The sequence below is a fragment of the Equus przewalskii genome, chromosome 22 (genome assembly GCF_037783145.1).
Source record: "Equus przewalskii isolate Varuska chromosome 22, EquPr2, whole genome shotgun sequence".
Taxonomy (NCBI): domain Eukaryota; kingdom Metazoa; phylum Chordata; class Mammalia; order Perissodactyla; family Equidae; genus Equus; species Equus przewalskii.
In genome coordinates, this window is record NC_091852.1 from 26,157,191 (window position 1) to 26,174,270 (window position 17,080).

Sequence of the window (17,080 nt, forward strand, 5' to 3'; positions counted from 1 at the left end):
GACAAAATATGAAGCACACAGTCCCATAGAAATAGTAAGTCAGCCCAAATTGCTGTAACCTGCCATAGTAATACCTACTCAATTCATCAGTGATGTGGATTAAGGCTGCCCCAGCTAGAGAAGCCCAAGGTGACCTGGCCTACATGCCAAACTATACGACCCAGTGGACTTTTTTTATGGTATGAATTAGGACCGCCCCAGGGAGAGAAGCCCAGGGCATCCTCACCTACATGCCGATCTATATGGCCAGATTCGTATCTAAAGTTATATGACCGCACAATAACCAGACCCCATCTGCACTGAAATCATTTAATGACTTTTTACATCATCTTTTCTTTTCTCCAGTAAAAATAAGTCACGTACCCATGCCTTATAAAATTAGCCCTAACCCTCAACTCGGGGCAGCAGCAGGAGCTCTGACTGCCCGTGGGTCCTGTCCCCACGCACCAGCTCTGCCTGCCCATGGGTCCTGTCCCCATGCCAGCGGGGGCAGCAGCAGCTGCTCTGCCTGCCCATGGGCCCTGTCCCCATGCCAGCGGGGGCAGCAGAAGTGGCGGCAGCAGAAGCTCTGACTGCCCATGGGTCCTGTCCCCATGCTATTCCACACTATTGTCTAAATAAAAGAGCACTACTGCCAGATCTTAAGAGTCTAAGAAATCTTTCTTTTGACCCTCGGCTCACCAACCCTGCATCAATCAGGAGACCACAAGAAATACAGAGCTATGTGCTTAGAAACACAAGAGCCAGCCTCTAAGAAAGACGCAAAAGAGAAAATATACAGGGTCAGTTCTTCTCCAGAGAATCGAGATTAACATTTATCAGCTGAAGGCAGACTGTGAGACTTTTTTACTCTTCTGTGAAATTTACACAAGTAGTTGCTTGCTAAGAAGACACCTTTCAGAGTTGGCTGTCAGCTGTCATTCAATGAGCCCCTACTAGGTACGGAGCCCTTTCCATGTCAGCTGGGGTTAGCATTCAGAATCCTAAGCTAGGCAGGAGCAGACAGTGTAGTTATAGGCATAATTCACTACAACTGTTACAGGTTCTTTGGCTGCAAGCCATAGAAAACCCAATGCAAACTGGCTTAAGAGAAAGAAAATTCATTGGTCATTTAAATGCAAAATTATTGTCAATAAGGCATAGTTAAAAATCAATGGTTATTATTGTTACTCAATGCTTATATTTTCCAGAGTCCAATGAACTTCAAAACATCAAAATTTGGCTCTGCAATTTGCTGTATTATTAGTATTATGAGCAAATGAGAAACATTTTTTACAAGTAGTTAGTGCCTGTCAGGTGATTTCAGAGTTAATCATCTACATAATAGTTTTTCAAAGGATCACAGCAATTCTGCAACTGTAGTTCATTATCAGAACTAAATGAATTATTCCATCTGGCAATGATATTGTTAATTTTAATTACAATTCAAGTTTAAAGATAATTCTACTTCAGGGACATAATTCAGTCGTCTGGGTCATAATTTAGTCAATTTCCTAATTGGCCTACTTCAATTGCTTGTTTCATCAAGACTGTGAAACAAATACAATAGAACATCTGTTATATTTCATATTGTATTTTACAGCTTTGAAAATGGTCCCTTTAAAAAAAATAATCGTATTTGATGTGCATAACAATTCAGGGAGGTCAACAGGACTGGCGTAGCTCCCTCATTTTTCCGGTAAACTGAGACTCGGCTGCACTTCTTTGGGAGGTTTTAACTTATAAATATAACACAGGTGGAAAACAGTGGAGATGGGTTTGGAATATAGGCCTCCAGACTTCTGGTCCAGTCTCCCATTACAGTAAGATTACAGAATACTAATTAAGAGGGCAGACCTTGGGGCTGGCCCGGTGGCACAGCAGTTAAGTTCACATGTTCTGCTTTGGCAGCCCGGGGTTTGCCGGTTCAGATCCCTGGGTGCGGACGTGGCACCGCTTGGCAAGGCATGCTGTGGTAGGTGTCCCACATATAAAGTAGAGGAAGATGGGCACCATGTGAGCTCAGGGCCAGCCTTCCTCATCAAAAAGAGGAGGATTGGCAGCAGATGTTAGCTCAGGGCTAATCTTCCTCAAAATAAAAAAGGACAGACCTCTGTGTGACTTTGAGCAAATTAATCTCACAGTGCTACAGTCTATCTGTAAATGGGAATAACAGCAGCACGTACTCACTGGTTAACACTTCACTGAGGGTAGAAGGTACTAGTACCTGCAGAGCACCGAGAACAGTGCTTGGCAAATAATAAGCCCTGTGTGAACGTCAGCAATTCTATCTTATTACCTAATGAAGTGGAAGCCTCATATCGTGCAGTTTATTAGTTATACACCCAATTAAGCAAACAAGTAGGGCACATCTCAGATGTTTTGTGGGTTTGGGAAGCGTAGAGAGCAAACTACATTTTTTACTCAAAATATTCCCACAGTGGGGCCGCCCCGTGGTTGAGTGGTTAAGTTAGCGGGCTCCACTTCGGCGGCCCAGGGTTTTGCCAGTTTGGATCCTGGGTGCAGACATGGCACCGCTGATCAGGCCACGCTGAGGCAGCGTCCCACATGCCACAATGAGAAGGACCCACAACTAAAATATACAACTATGTACCCGGGGGCTTTGGGAGGAAAAGGAAAAATAAAATCTTAAGAAAAAAAATATTCCCACAGTGTACTTCCAATCAGGTAAACATGTGAAAACTGTGTTAAGAACACTTACCTGGGATTAGAGACCACCAAGAAGCTGAAATCAAGAGTATTGAAGCATTGAAAAAGGACACACTAATCAATATGTAGCATAATTTTAAGTAAAAGCAGTTAGGCCATCTGCAAGGCTCCGGGCGTAAAAAGATCAAGCCCTAACAAGATTGGCCCTAACCAATGGACAGGCTAGGAGAATCAGATAGAGGCCACCAAGGTCCACATGCCGCAGCCTCAGGACTTTCCTGGGTTTACATATGCGCCCCAGCACCCAGGAGTCCACTGAAGGTGACCCTAGCTCCTTTAACATAGTAAAAATCACACCCAGGGGTGAAGAGCTAGCATGCTAACAATACACACATCACACGTGGCATGCAGTCCTCCGTCTCCGCCAACACAAAACCTTAGGTGTTTGTGGGTCTCACAGACACCTTGGAAAGGGCAGAGCTTCCAAGGTGTCTGAAACGCTCAGCTACCACAGGTTGCTGCAAGCTGGCTTTGCTAAATGGCTGGGACCAGGAGGCACCCACTGTTCCAGGAACGCTAATTCCGGCTGAAGGGCGTCCAGTCTCTGTGTTCCTGACGAACTGCCAGCCCGCATTTCCATCGAGGCCTCGTCCAGGACTCCCCATTTAAAGGCTCCACCTGCGGGTAGCTGGGCGCCCTCCGCGCCACCGCATAGGTGCCACAAAGTCAGGGCAATTTCTCATTCGAACGCGGCGGGCGCTGCAAAAGCCCCGGTAAGGGGCTAGGGGAACCCAGGTCTTTCCAACTGGAAAAGAAGACCAGAGGGCTAAGACCCCTAGGACACCCTGAACCCCAGGCTCATTCCGTGGCTCCGCCCGCAGGGCGGGCTCTGCCGTTGCCGCCTCTGACGTCACCGCCCTGGCAGACTCCCATAGGCCCGGGTCGCCGCGCGGACCCCATCGGGTCCAGCCCACGCGGGGACGCCTCCTGTCGCCCCCTTCACGTCTGTATCTCCCCGCGCCTCGCCGCTCTTACCTCGCTTTGAAAGAGCCGGGACTTCCCAGGCCTCAGGGGCCGGAAGTTGCGAGAAGGTGGAGCTTGTTTAAGTGAAGCGCGGAAGATGGAGCTGGAGGGAGGAACGTGGCTGGAACCCTCTCGGCCTTGGCGGTTCACGTAGCTCCAGGTGTCCATGGTGGGCTCTCACCGCGGCGATTGGCAGTGAAGTGATGCGCCCTTGTGTACCTTTCCTGGCCCTCCAGAGAGTCACGTGACGCATGGAGACCGCTGGCTCCCAGGGGAATGTTTCTATAACCGACAGCAGTTTGGCGGTTGACACCTTCATTGCCTGTACAACACTCACCTTTATAGCTGGGGACCTGACCTGTCGGCCCAGAGAATCGCTACTGGGGTCGGGTGGGTGAGGTGGAGGCATGAGGAAGGGCCTGGGGACGGCTTCTGAATACTGCTGCTTCCACACCAGATTCTCGAGGCATCAGCGGTTATTGAAGGCAGGGGCCAGCGGGGCAGTTTCCGCCAGTATCCTCCATTCCTCTTGCGACTGTCAGTCTGGGTGGAGTGAGTTGCCAGCTGACCTTTACCCCTCCTGCTAGCGAAGACTTTTTCTGCAGTGTTTCGTGGCTCGTGGTCTTACCCACCACCACCATCTGGTCAGTTCGGCCCACCTTCTCGACTATGAGAGCTTACTGGGCCTAAACCCTTCTTGCACGTCCTTTTCTACTAGGCAAACTTAAGGCTGATAAAAACACATAGTCCTTAAAGTCAAATGGAGAAGCTGAGTTCAAAATTAAATTTGGTATATTTCAAGTGGATTAAGAAATATTTCAGGGGCCGGCCACATGGCCCGGCAGTTAAGTTCCGGTGCTTTGCTTCTGAGGCCCAGGGTTTGGCTGGTTCAGATCCTGGGTGCGAACATGGCACCGCTGGTGGGGCCACGCTGAGGCGGCATCTCACATGCCACAACTAGAAGGACCCCCAACTAAAAATATACAACTATGTACTGAAGGGTTTGGGAAGAAAAAGCAAAAAAAAAAAAAAAAAAAAAAAAAAAGATTGGCAACCGTTGCTAGCTCAGCTGCCAATCAGAAAAAAACGAATTAAAAAAATATTTCAGCAACACAGACAATTGTGTGAGTGATGGCACTATTGATAAGATATGTTTTGATATCCTACACAACAAACGAATTAATGTCTGAATATGTTCAATGGTTTCTGACGACTATGCAGTAACAGTTCTGATTGGTGAGAGCCATACATCCTTGGACTTTTTGGTCCTGCAGGCCAAGAAAAGTTTGACAGAACCCCTCAGCTATCCACAAACAGATATGTTTCTAGTCTACTTTTTAGTGGTCTTCTGCCCTCATTTGAAAATGTGAGAAAAAAGTTGGTACCTGAGAGAATTCACCATTGTCCAAAGACTCCTTGTTTGTTGGAACCAAAACTGATCTCAGAAATATGACCTTCTACTTATTGAAAAACTTGCCAAGGACACAGAAACCTCTCACCCCACAGCCTGCTAAAATGCTGGTCTGTGACCTAACGGCTGTTGAATAGGTAGAATGTTCTGCATTCACACAAAAAAACCCCTAAAGGATGTATTTCACAAAGCACTGTTGGCTGTCCTGGAGCCTCTGGAACTGAAAAACTGCAGGGGCGTACTGCTCCGAATGTACCTCCAGAGCACTTTCTGCACCGTTGGTGTTGTCATCAGACCAAAAGCAATGTTTAAATCAAATTAAAAATGAAAATCCGTTTTTGCAGTTGTAGAGGAAACTGCTCCATGCCGGTTCCTTAATGGTCTTACAGTTTGTCAGCCTTAGTTGACAAATTTGGCACCCAACCTAGGGCTTTTTGAAAGACAGAGCCATGTGGGCCAGGTTGAAGGCTGTGATAAGACTCTCTGGGATCTGGTAGTGTATGCTCTTGTCTAAGTGGTGGACAAGAGTGGGGAATAAGCCTCCTCCCGTTGTCATACTGTTAATAGACTGTGTGGGTTGGGTTAAGTGACATGGGAAGACTCCCCAGGATCTGATGGTGTCTGTTTCCTGTTAATGAATATTTGGGGACCTAGAGGGGTAGGAGTGAAGCCAGCTTCCTGAGTGGTGTCTTAGCTGTTAGTTCGTTTGTTGAAGCTGAGCAGACAGCAGCTTAAATCTGAAAGTAAGTGCAAACCTGTGCTTATTGGTGCTTGTTGGTGCAGAGCTGCTCTGGCCGTGCCCCTGCTCTCTCCCCTTCTCTTACCCTGACCTATACTGCTTCAATGAAAGAAACTTCCCCTCTGCTACAGCTGACCTCCTCTGCCCTGCCCTAAACTCCCTGAAGAGATAACATGGTCTCTGCAGCTGTTGTAACCCTTGAAGTGCCCGTGTTAAACAACTCGGTCTGTGTTTCTCTAAAACATGTCTGAATTCAACTGGTAGAGTTTGGGCCAAACTTACAGTAAAGAGAAAAAAGCTAAGGAGTGAGGGCTCTGAGCCAATTCAATGTAGCATTATGAAAATATATAATTTAAATGATATGTTACTTGTGCTATGAATGCTTACAAAGTGTTAGAGAAAATTCTTTTGATGTCCAAAGTTTACTGGGTGTAAATAATGTCTGTTGGTTGACAAATTGAGTTTCTCTCTTGAAGGCTTTAGTGCAATGTTAGCAGATGCTTGCCAGCAGGTATGCCTAATAAGCTCTGACAAAATTCAGGGCCTTTTTGCCAAGTAAAGCTTGGAGACTATGTGGGTGAATTTACCACACTGAAGCTCTCCAGTAGTCAAAGAAGAAAATGATGCCTCTTACGAAGTAAAGGACTATATGCTTCTTATGAAGCTACCATTTTCTGCCAGATTTATAATTCTGGCCACAAGTGGACCTGCTTATCTACGGTAAAAGAATCCATACCATTGTGGCCCTTGAGACTTATCTGTATTATATTTTATTTGGTGAACAGTTCACACACCCAAGCGGTTGTAATTGATACCTCTGAATGTATTGTGGGAACAGATGTGTTGTGTGTGTGTAATACTCCTCAATTGTTAGAAATGTTCCCAGTGGGGAAATGCCACAAATAAAAAGTTACTAGTGGGATGAGTCCATAACTAGGAGCCCACCTGGATCTTTCAGCCCAGTTATGTGATACTAGTAGAGCAGTATAGGATGCCAGGTGAAGGGAAGAGAGGGGATGAGGAGATCACTATACTGATTAAGGAGCTAGTGTAAAGAGGGTACATAAGGAAACTATCCAGCTGGCTGTGCAGACAGCCCTCCTATTTGGACCAGTTAGTTCTAACATGCCTTTTGAGCTACAAATGTCAACGATTGATGGTTATGTAGACTGGAGCCTGTGGCACTAGGCACTGGTGCCGCCTAAGGTTTTGGACACAGCATTTGCCTGACACCACTGCCTGGTATACTCCATTTGAGGGGCAGTTGTTGGCTTGTTATTGAGTGCTGGTGGACACTGAGAAGCTAACTAAGCAACACAGATGTTGTTCATACTCTGACATGCTCATTCTGGAATGGGTAAAAATGAAAACACCAACAAAGTGGATATTGCCCAGCAAACGTGCATTATTAAATGGAAATGGTATATCCAGGAAAGAAGTAAACTGGGTGAATTAGTTTCCTATTGCTGTTATAACAAATTACCACAAACTTGTGGGTTAAAACAATACAAATGTATTGTCTTACAGTTCTGAAAGCCAGAAGTCCAAAGTGATTTTCAGTAGGTTGAAATCAAGTTGTTGGTAGGGCTGCATTCCCTCCAGAGGCTCTAAGGGAGAATCAGTTTCCTTGCCTTTTCTAGTTTCTGAGGGGTCTCCTCATTCCGTGGTTCATGACCCCTCTCTCACATCATTCCAGTCTCTTGCTTCCATCATCACATGCCCTATTTCCTCTTCTGCAGTCAAATCTCTCTCTGGCTTCTTTCTTTTAAGGACACTTGTGATTACATATAAGGCCCACATGGATAATCTAGGATTCCTCATCTCAAGATCCTTAACTTAATCCTTAACATCTGCCAAGTCCCTTTTACCATGAGACGTAACATTCACAGGTTCTAGGGATTATGACCTGTAAATCTCTGGGGGTTATTATTCAACCTACCACACTGGGCATTAATGGAATTTCGTAAGTACACAGTCACCACCAAGATGTGGCTATCTCAGATGCAGTGTCTAGACCATCACCTTAGGTTTCTTGGGGACCTGGGTACACTGAGGTTCCTGGTGATGCCTGGGCCTGGTTCATGGGAGCATCAGCTAAGTTAAAGGACAGTGGGGTTCTGTAGGAGAGTTAACATAGCAGGTGTGAGCCTGCTTATCCTTAGAAAGCTGTGCTTACAAAGTTGGTCTTTGGCTAGTGTCTGGGAACTGTGATTTGGGGAGGGTTGCCACCATTCACAGAACTGATAAGAGTGACTTATTGTGCCTAAACTATACAACCAGTGTGGTTTACAACCAGTGTGGCTGAATACCTGCTTTCCTCCTGGGAGTCTGGAATTTTGGTATGTGTTAGGCAGAGAGTGCTTTTGTGACCAGCCCCTAATAAAAACCTTGGGTACTAAGTCTTTAATGAGTTTTCCTGGTAGACAAAATTTCACATGTTTTGTCACAACTTGTTGATGGGGAAATTAAGTGTATCCTGTGTGACTCTTGGAAGATTTTGCCTTGTTTCCTCCAGACTTTGTCTTGTGCATTTTCATTTTGCTGACTTTGTTTTGTATCCTTTCACTGTAATAAATCCTAGCTGTGAGTGCAACTACATGCAGAGTGTTGTCAGTCCTTCTAGAGAATCATCAAACTTAGGGGATGGTCTTGAGGACCCCTAACTCAGTTGGTGTCAGAAGTGGGATTTGCTAGTCCAACTCTGACTCACTGAAATATGGCAAAAGCATTGTTTGGGAAAAGTAAGAAAGAAGGAGTAAGGGATGACAAACCTTTAGTGCTTGGCTAGCTATGGAGTCATCCATTGTATGAAATAGCAGTCTTTTATGAGAGGTAGAATTTACCCATGGAATTTGAAAATGGTAAATCCAGCTCCAGGAGATTTGGCTTGCTGGATCTCCCAGCTGTTTTTGGCTGTGCTGGCTAAAGTGAGAGGAAAAAAGTGTAGACTTGTCATGCCTTTTTGTGTTTGTTCTTTCCTCCAGGTGAGAGGAGAAAGAGCCCCAAGATTTGCCAAGTTGAGCTTAGATGGGCAACAAATATTAAAAGTTTGTATTGCTCTTTCCTCCAAGTGGGAGGAAAGAATGTTAGATTGGTTCCTAGAGCTGGAGCAAAGCAAACCAGAGGGAAAAAAGGGAAAAAAACACTCTGGTCATTTCTTCAGCCTAATTGCCATTCACTGTTAACAGTAGCCTACCCCCCAAACCCTCACCCCAACCTCGCATTCCACCTGAGATTCTTCCTTGGCTGCTGTAATGGTTAACCCTGTAAATGTTAAATTTACTGGTAGAGGGGTGAGTAAATTTCAATTTAAAATGTAGGAGAGGATTTTTGAAAACGTAGCTTTGTGTTCTGTGGCTATTGCATCTGGATGTAGGATAAAAATTGATGGAAAATGTTATATGCTTATAATTTCATAAATGCTAGAGGGATCATCCCAATCATGGAAAGCTGCAAAGAAAATGTGTTAGTGGGACACACAAATAATTGCTTTTTGTCATTGGTGGGTGGGTTGAAATTTAAACGTTTTGAGTATAAAAAACAAATCTCTGTGACTGATGACATTTGCTATACTTTTTGCCTTTTGGAACCTCTGGAAAAAAAGAAACAACATGAAGAGAGAGTCACTCTCCAGATGGAAATACACTTTTGGAATTTTACAAAGCAGATTTTAGTTGCTAATGAGCTCTTACAAAATCAGATATCTGACCCATAAAAGCTGATGATTTATGCAGCGTCATGTGCATATTCTTGAGTGGGTCTATTTGGACTCTAAGACTGACAAGATAAAAAAGATTATAATAAATTCTTGCTTGTCAGTTAGACTTGGAACGTGGATGTCTGGCCTTGCAGCATCTCAGCTTTGCTACTGCTGAAGAAAAGCCACTGGCTTTTTTGGAATCCTGATGCTCATTGCCTGGACCTGACTCTAAGCTGAAACTTGATACTTTCTGGTATGGGCTGTGTCAGCCTCAACACTAGCTGTGCCAAAGTAAAATCTGGTGAAGTTGCTCTGCTCAAAAAACAAAACTCAGACTCTGGGTCAGTTGCAGATCTAGGATACCTCTCTGTGGAATAAATTATGGAAACATCATGGATGCAGGTTCGACCATCTGGGTCACAAATGCCCACAGAAAAGGGTTTATTTCTGATGGGACCATCTGAAAATGAGCCGCTGATTGGTTCTCTATTTCTTTTTTTCTTTTTTAATATTTTTTTATTAAGGTTATGATAGTTAACAACCTTGTGAAATTACAGTTGTACATCATTATTAGTCGAGTTGTAGGTACACCACTTCACCCCTAGTGCCCTCCCCCCACCCCCCCTTTCCCCTGGTAACCACCGATCAGTTCTCTTTGTCCATATGTTAACTACCACCTATGAGTGGAGTCATACAGAGTTCGGCTTTCTCTGTCTGGCTTATTTCACTCAACATAATACCCTCAAGGTCCATCCACGTTGTTGTGAATGGGACGACTTTGTCCTTTTTTATGGCTGAGTAGTATTCCATTGTATATATATAGCATATCTTCTTTATCCAATCATCAGTTGCTGGGCACTTAGGTTGGTTCCATGACTTGGCTATTGTGAATAATGCTGTGATGAACATAGGGGTGCATGGGACTTTTGGAATTGCTGATTTCAGGTCCTTAGGATAGATACCCAGTAGTGGGATGGCTGGGTCATAAGGTATTTCTATTTTTAACTTTTTGAGGAGTCTCCATACTGTTTTCCATAGTGGCTGCACAAGTTTGCATTCCCCCCAACAGTGTATGAGGGTTCCTTTTTCTCCACAGCCTCTCCAACATTTGTCACTCTTGGTTTTGGATATTTTTGCCATTCTAACAGGTGTAAGGTGATATCTTAGTGTAGTTTTGATTTGCATTTCCCTGATGATTAGTGATGATGAGCATCTTTTCATGTGTCTATTGGCCATCCGTATATCTTCTTTGGAGAAATGTCTGTTCATGTCCCCTGCCCATTTTGTAATTGAGTTGTTTGATTTTTTATTGTTGAGTTGTGTGAGTTCTTTGTATATTATGGAGATTAACCCTTTGTCAGATAAATAACTTGTAAATATTTTTTCCCAATTAGTGGGCTGTTTTTTTGTTTCAATCCTGTTTTCCCTTGCCTTGAAGAAGCTCTTTAGTCTGATGAAGTCCCATTTGTTTATTCTTTCTATTGTTTCCCTCATTTGAGGGGTTATGGTGTCCGAAAAGATTCCTTTGAAGCTGATGTCAAAGAGTGCACTGCCGATATTCTCTTCTAGAAGACTTGTTCTTTCAGGCCTAATCTTTAGGTCTTTGATCCATTTTGAGTTTATTTTAGTAAATTGTGAAAAAGAATGGTTGATTTTCATTCTTTTACATGTGGCTGTCCAGTTTTCCCAGCACCATTTGTTGAAGAGACTTTCTTTGCTCCATTGTAGGCCCTCAGCTCCTTTGTCAAAGATTAGCTGTCCATAGATATGTGGTTTTATTTCTGGGCTTTCAATTCTGTTCCATTGATCTGTGCACCTGTTTTTGTACCAGTACCATGCTGTTTTGATTACTGTAGCTTTGTAGTATGTTTTGAAGTCAGGGATTGTGATGCCTCCAGCTTTGTTCTTCTTTCTCAGGATTGCTTTAGCAATTCGGGGTCTTTTGTTGCCCCATATGAATTTTAGGATTCTTTGTTCAATTTCTGTAAAGAATGGCATTGGAATTCTGATTGGGATAGCGTTGAATCTGTAGATTGCTTTAGGTAGTATGGACATTTTAACTAAGTTTATTCTTCCAATCCATGTGCATGGAATATCTTTCCATCTCTTTATGTCGTCATCGATTTCTTTCAAGAAAGTCATGTAGTTTTCGTTGTATAACTCTTTCACTTCCTTGGCTAAATTTATCCCAAGGTATTTTATTCTTTTTGTTGCAATCGTGAATGGGATTGAGTTCTTGAGATCTTTTTCTGTTAGTTCATTGTTAGCGTATAGAAATGCTACTGATTTATGTATGTTGATTTTATACCCTGCAACTTTGCTGTAGTTGTTAATTGTTTCTAATAGTTTTTCTATGGATTCTTTGGGGTTTTCTATATATAAGATCATGTCATCTGCAAACAGCGAGAGTTTTACTTCTTCGTTGCCTATTTGGATTCCTTTTATTTCTTTTTCCTGCCGAATTGCTCTGGCCAAAACCTCCATTACTATGTTGAATAAGAGTAGTGAAAGTGGGCACCCTTGTCTTGTTCCTGTTCTGAGAGGGATGGGTTTCAGTTTTTGTCCGTTGAGTATGATGTTGGCTATGGGTTTGTCATATATGGCCTTTATTATGTTGAGGTACTTTCCTTCTATACCTATTTTATTGAGGGTTTTTATCATAAATGGATGTTGGATCTTGTTGAATGCTTTCTCTGCATCTATTGAGATGATCATGTGGTTTTTGTTTCTCATTTTGTTAATGTAGTGAATCACGTTGATTGACTTGCGGATGTTGAACCATCCTGTGTCCCTGGTATAAATCCCACTTGATCATGGTGTATAATCTTTCTAATGTATTGCTGTATTCGGTTTGCCAAAATTTTGTTGAGGATTCGGTTCTATATTTCTGATACAGAGACTGGCTGCATTCCTAACTTATGATTCCTGAGGAAGCTGCAAGTTGGGGAAGAGCACATCACTGAGAGTGTGACTCCTCAACTCACTACTGATGGATCCGACTCTGGACCCTGTCTCAGGCTGCCTCACTGCTGTTGACTTGTCGTGTTTGGCTTTCCAGATTAGTTGCAGTTTGCAGCCATAGTTCCATAGCCTGACTCTACTCACCTCACCATTCCCCTGGTACATACACCTTAGTAGGGCAGTTTGATTATTAAATGCAGCTGTCCCCAGAAAGGGATTGATCTTTTCTGCTCCCTGGATAAATTATCAGGGCAAAAGGGATGGGAGGTTATGTAAACCCATTTGAAAAAAATTTTTACATGCAAAATTTCATTCTGACCAATTCTGAATATGATGTGTCTTGCTGGTTAAATTATATAAAAATATTTTTCAGGGAAAGTGATTTTATGCCTCTTGCATACAACCCTTCCAGATGGAAAGGTCTAGATGACAGTAGAGGATGATTGAAAAAATGTTAAGTTATGATTGCTGAAAAGAACACAATGGATTTTGTAATGATGGAGGAAAAAACAAAACCCCAGCACCTAGGGATGGGGAAGGGGAAAGGGCATTAGTGATCTTTGTTTTTCAGAACTGTTCCTGGAAGCCTTGCCCTCTTCCTAAAAGAAAACTCACTGTGTGCCTCTTCAAGCTGTGAGGACTTTGAGTTATAATTGGTTGCTGAGCCTAGCCTTACACCTGACCAGCACTGACTATGAGATGGGTGGGGATGACCACAGCGCCAGCACTTGCCTGCAGCATTCCTATTGATGTTGTCCACACTTGAGAAGCTGTTGAACTGATGTTATAGGCAAATAAAACTGTTTGGAACTGACTGCCTCAGGTAGTCCCTCTGCAACTAAGAACTGCATGTTTGGACTAGACTGAGAAACTAGGGTGGGAGGCCTCATGGTGGAAGGCCAGATTGGGGGCCCTGTTAACCTGTACTGCCTGACTAATATATGTCCTGCTTGGCATGCCCCAACAATTGTAAACTCTTTGTTCTCTTGGTAACATGTATGCCCTCTGAGACTGTACTTCTTGCCTGTGAGCCCTGACTATCACAACCCTGCCTCAGCCCTGGAAGGCTTTGAAGTCAGCTTCAACTTACTGCCTGTGTCTGAATCTATGCCTTGGGCCAAGTGAAAAAAGGTTAACATAGAAACTTAACGATGAAGCTACCTGGATTTCTCAGATGGTTCTGTATGATTAGTGGGATTTGTTTTAACTGGCTAAGTAAAGGACCCCTAAAGGGCATAACTGAGATCAACACTGCAGGTTGCTCTCACCCTGCTATATGAAGTCCTACTGATAATACTTTTGCTGTAAAGATGCCTTGGCCAAGGGTCAAGAGCCTGCTTAGAAAGGTCTGCTTACAAGGTTGGCCTTTGGTTGGTTTCTGGAAACTATGATACAGAGAGGGTTCCCACCATTTGCAGAACTGGTAAGAGTGGCTCATTGTACCTAAACTGTTTGTACAACCAATGTGTCTTATGCTGAATAACTGCTTTCCTCTTGGGAGTCTGGAATTTTGGTATGTGTTAGGCAGAGGGTGCCTACATGACCAGCCCCCAGTAAAAACCTCAGGCACTGAGTCTTTAATGAGCTTCCCAGTAGACAACATTTCACGTGTGTTGTCACAACTTGTTGATGGGGGAATTAAGCATATCTTGTATGACTCTACCTGGAGAAGACTCTAGAAAGCCTTGGCCTAGTTTTCTCCAGACTTTGCCCCATGCGCCTTTTCCTTTTGCTGACTTCGTTTTGTATCCTTTCACTGTAATAAATCTTAGCTGTGAGTGCAAGTATGTGCTGAATGTTGTCAGTCCTTCTAGTGAATTCTTGGACCTGGTGGGTGGTCTTTGGGCCCCCTAGATAGGAATGTACTGTGATGCTGCAGCTGTGCAGCTCTAAAGAAAACTGTTTCAAACTATACATGGAAAAGGGAACTCTGCTGATGGGGCATAGTTGTGAGTTATGGTGCTTGCTCTAAAAATGCCTCCCAAATTGTACCTTGTTACATTTTCATTTACTCATGACATTAACCAATGGGCTAGCAGTGTAGCCTGGCAGCAAGAAAATTGGATAATCAAGTCACAGGCTTTGTGGGGCCAACCATTATGGCGGAAGATTGCACATGGCTCATGCCCTCTGTTTGTGACCCAGGTGGATGCCTATGGAAAAGGACTCTTGGAGAATGAACATCACTGGAATCAACAAGCTGATTTGACCTGAGCTTCCCAGGTAAGGACCATAGCCACCTGGATACACTATCACACAGGGCATGGGAATCCATCTACAAGTCAGGACTGGGCCTGAAAGTAAGCTCTAGTGATTCTACCTCCTGAGACCAAGGAAGCCTGGCACATGTGCCCCAACTGCTAACTACACAGGCAAGTAGCAAATGGAACTGGACCTGGCTGATCTTGGCAAATGGACTATGTAATTAACCATTCTCATTCTTGTTTTTCCCTCCCACGTCCAACCCCTGGGAAACTGGGCTACTGGAACTTGTGAGTAGCAAAGAAGAGCCGGGGGATGGGAGACTCTGACTTAGCATTTCTTTTGCTGCCCAGCTAAGCTTGCTGGATTTGGGCAGTTATGGATTGATTATAATGATCATGGATATGACATGACAACTCTAAAGTGGGCTTAGTGTGGCCCACATATCAAAGGATGGGAGATGTTCTAGGGAGGTACTGGTGGACAAGGAAGAAACTGCTGAGCCACCTAGAAATGAGTCTGGGAATATGATGTGAGTAAGACATGGGGAGGACGGGTAAAAGGGTGACATGATTGCTGCAGGGACTGGTAGCGAGCACACAGCTGTGGTAGCACAGCAACACCTTTGGCTACTGGGGAGGGTAAGGCTTGGGGAGGGACCATTAATCTCTCTCAGCTCTTGTTTGCAGAGCATATGGCCAATTTGATGCAGACTGCCACCACCACCATCAACTTGACCACTGGCCAATGGGGAATCTTAATCTAAGAACTCTCAAAAATCTCTCAGCAGCTGCTGACTCCGGGAGTCACTCAAGATGACAGAACAAGATCAACTTTCTGGACATTGATCTGGTTTCCTTTAGCCTCATCTTATTCACAGACGATAGCAAGTGCTCTAAATTTAACTGATTGTTGGATCTACGTTCCCTAGGACAAATAAAAAGGATTTGTATTAGGATATCTGTTGGGGTGGCCTATGATCTAAAAAGAGATCTTGATTGGTGATGTGAAAGGTTTGGGGTGAATTTGTCGGGAAACTGCTTTGTCTAGGTGTCCTGCATGTATCCATATAGACCGGGCCATAGACAAGGCTTACCCTCAGTTGATCTAAGTCTTGGTAAAATGCCTCTTCATCCTCTCAGAACATGGAAGAAGGGAGGCCTGTGAGGAGCTGCTGCAAGGCCACTTCTCACCCACCTTTTTATCTTCCCTAGAGGCTGTCATGGGACATTTCTCACTGCCCCCTGGATTCTGGTAAGATGTAACGGTTTCTGCCTCAAAATGCCCCTCTTCCCCATACTTCAGTGTCACCTGCATGCTATAAAACTGCTTAGTATGAAGTACTCAAACTGCTGAGTGTGAAATTGGTTTCTCAGAAACAGAGCTCCCCATTGCCTGTGTCGCATTGTTATCTGATCTCTTTTGTTTTAGTGTTGTATGGTGGGCAAGGGACACAGAGAGCTGGCACCTTTGCTGATCTTGCTGTTGCTCTCTATGTAGGTAATAAACTGTATGATCTAAAAAGGGCTCATTGTTTCTGTACCAGCTGAATCTCCCAGCCTTGCTTGACAGCAGTCATGAAAAATGGTCTGTACCCGCCCACATGCACTTCTGTGAGACAAGGCCTGTAAGTATGGCCTCCTCCTCCTCCCAACTCAGTTTAAATACTAGTTAAATTTGAGTAAATAAATCAGGAAAGTGATCAGAACTAGTTTTTGTTTTTATTGTTACAAAAAACTTTTGAGTTCCAAAGTAAGGCAAGCTCATGATGACTTTGTAGCAGACTAATTCTAGGCTCCAATTGTTGAAGCTGCTCACTGGTTCCTGTTTGGAGAGTAATCTGGGACTCTTAGTGTTTTCTTTTTCTTTTCTGGCAGTGTGTGTGAGGTGGTGGTGGTGGTTTTAGCTTACTTTTTCATTCATTAGCCAGTGAACAGTGTTTGAGAGGAGGAGGACAGACTGATTCCACGTTCCACCTCCTAGATCTACTTTAGAAAACTGGTTTAGTCCCCGCCTGGTGCTCTTAGGAAGGAGTATTGCAAATGCCCCATTTAATAACACACGCTCCCTTTTGAATGTTGCCTTTTCTCTCCACCCTTGAATAGGTCCAGTATTTGATGAAACTCATCAAAGTGGGTAGAACCTGATTTGCCCCTCTTTTCTAGGATACAATGCACATGTGACGGTGCCTTTCAAGGTAGTTTGTTTGCCATTTCCTTATTTCTTTGAAATTAATTCCTAAATCCTTTTATTGATAATGAAGAAAAATATTGCACCTTTTGAAATGCACCAAATGAATTGTTTGTAAATTTAAAAAGTTTTTTCTTGTCAAAAAAAGTAGAAAAAAAATATTCTATATTTCCCATATGTAAGTATATTTATGCATATATTTGCA

At 43.7% G+C, this 17,080-nt stretch overlaps 1 long non-coding RNA gene and 1 pseudogene across 1 annotated transcript; both read left to right on the top strand.

Moving 5' to 3' along the window:
- Positions 1–3,616: 3,616 nt before the first annotated feature.
- Positions 3,617–16,209, top strand: LOC139078573 (uncharacterized). Its single transcript, XR_011531587.1, has 3 exons — positions 3,617–4,316; positions 14,629–14,706; positions 15,375–16,209. It is a non-coding gene; the product is annotated as an uncharacterized lncRNA (long non-coding RNA).
- On the top strand, positions 4,506–5,439 carry LOC103557277 (cell division control protein 42 homolog pseudogene; annotated as a pseudogene).
- Positions 16,210–17,080: the final 871 nt, after the last annotated feature.